The sequence below is a fragment of the Diuraphis noxia genome, unplaced genomic scaffold (assembly GCF_037042655.1).
Source record: "Diuraphis noxia isolate RWA-SAM2 unplaced genomic scaffold, SU_Dnox_SAM2 contig0003, whole genome shotgun sequence".
Lineage (NCBI taxonomy): Eukaryota > Metazoa > Arthropoda > Insecta > Hemiptera > Aphididae > Diuraphis > Diuraphis noxia.
This window is the reverse complement of record NW_028301713.1, coordinates 39,351,912-39,354,236: the sequence shown is the minus strand read 5'-3', so window position 1 is coordinate 39,354,236 and position 2,325 is coordinate 39,351,912. Positions and strand designations below refer to the sequence as shown.

Here is a 2,325-nt window from a genome sequence, read left to right as displayed (position 1 = left end):
ACTATTGAAACTAGTGAGCAAAAATTTTTTGATAATACTGTATATTATATTATGTATTGATTATACAGTAGATATTATAGCAACAATTTTCTGTCCTATATTTTTATTACCTGGTTGTATCGAATAAAATAATATATTATGTTTTTTAATTTGAAGGTAGGGATTATACGTCAGATGGTAATACCTAAATTATATGATATTATTTACCTACTTTAAATTAAACCTAATATTGATCTATATATGACAGATGCCTTAATTTTCATAAATGTCGTAAATTATAAATATATTAGCCGACACTGTGCAAAATGTAGTCACAACTTAATTGCAATACTGTAATACTTCGAATCAGTTTAAATATTAAAATATTCTACGAGGTTATCGCCAACGACCATACCACGTTGAATACACCAGTTCTCGTCCGATCACTGAAGTTAAGCAACGTCGGGCGTAGTTAGTACTTGGATGGGTGACCGCTTGGGAACACTACGTGCCGTTGGCATTTTTTGTTTTTTTTTTCAATTAACATTATTTTAACTTGATCATAAAAAAAAAAAATTTTGGACTTTGAATAACAATAATTGTTGGTAGAACTCCTTGTGATCATTTTAAATAATTATTATATTATAAGTATAACAAGCAGCAACGAAATTGCATTTGAATTTATTATAAATTTATAACAAAAAATAATAAGAAGTACCATTTAAATCCAATTCGTTACCTAAAACTACCTTGAAGCGATATCCAAGTCCATACCACTAATTAAATGAAATTATGACAGGTACACAATATCATTGTAAAACCAATGGATCGTATCTATGATTCATACTGAAATCAGTATTGCAGGTAGTAATATGGTATATGTACGATGGTATGATGTGCACCTTAATTTTTACTTAGCGATGGATAATATTTATGAAATACGATAATAAGTCTACTTATCGAAATCAATAAATGTGTTGTTGATGCATATGGTTTTTATTTGCGTTGGAAACTTTGTAGTATATCATCGGTGTTTATAATATACATTGTCTTATGTCGACATTGTTAAACTATAGAAATAATAATATAGATATGGGAATTTGTATTGTTTGAGCCTTACTCAACAGTCGGAAAACGAGATATTTAGTCGTCGTTGCAATATGTTATCTTTGTAATACAAGCATGGTATGTGACATCTAAAGTGTATACCTATTCTCGCAGTCACTATAAAATAATAAACAAAATTAGACGACTCGATAAAAAATACCACAATAAAATTATACTCTATTCGGGTACGACGTTATTATGATAACTGTTTGATTATGTTCTCAAGTTTTATAATTTTTATACTTAATTTGCTAACCGAACCGCATACATATAATATAATATGTTAGCAGTTAGCAATAGGTGTACAAGTTCAAACTGATTATAACTTTTTTTATGTCTTGATATACTCAACTATACTATATAATGACGTGATAGTTTTACCAATATTTTTTTTTTTCATATTATGTTCATTGACAAGTGATTCGTTAATTGTTGGTTAGGTTTTGGTTTCACAGGCCCCAGAAATTAAAGTCGCCTCAAACAAAACATATTATCTATAATTCAGCAGGTTGGGTTAATATTATAATATTTCAACATGAAAAACAAAAACCTCTTGTACAATAATATTATACTGTACATAATAGTCGTTCTTGTTTTCGAAACCACCCGCGCACGGTCAAATGATGTGGGCATTATTGTCCATTATACACTTTAATATGCACTACATACTCATATCCTGATCATACATTTTGAAACTATTTGATTCTATGGCAAAAGAAATGTTACTAATAATGATTTATTGAAATTTTAAAATAAAAGTACATAAATAATTAACCGTCTAAGTATAAATATAGCAGTCCGCATATTTAATTGCCTATTTTAAGAAATGCTTAAACAGCAACAACATTTAAATTTTTTTTTTAGTACGCGTAAACTAAGATTGTTTTACAATTCAAATAATTCAGTCGAATAACTAGGTAGCAATTCAACATTTAATCTACCATAACTTACCGGTGTTATTTACCACACATTTATTTTTAGATTCTGAGTGGAGCAATGAAAGTATTGATTTTACAATGATGTATGTGTGTTTTTTATGCAGTTTTGTGTGTGTGTGTGTGCGTGTGCACAAAAGTTGTCGAAATAGTGCTTCGATTTTCAACTTCAGTAGCTTTTCCGATTGAAATATAAATTTAGCTGGTGCATTGGGAAGGTCCAAAATTGAAATTCTCAGTAGTTTTCAAAAGCACAGGGAAAAACAAAATAAAAATGTATGCAGAATAAATTTTTGAGAAAATG

General features: G+C 28.8%; 1 non-coding gene across 1 annotated transcript; it reads left to right on the top strand.

Moving 5' to 3' along the window:
• The first annotated feature begins 380 nt into the window (after positions 1 to 380).
• Positions 381 to 499, top strand: LOC149057327 (5S ribosomal RNA). The gene has a single exon (XR_016191293.1). It is a non-coding gene; the product is annotated as a 5S ribosomal RNA (ribosomal RNA).
• Positions 500 to 2,325: the final 1,826 nt, after the last annotated feature.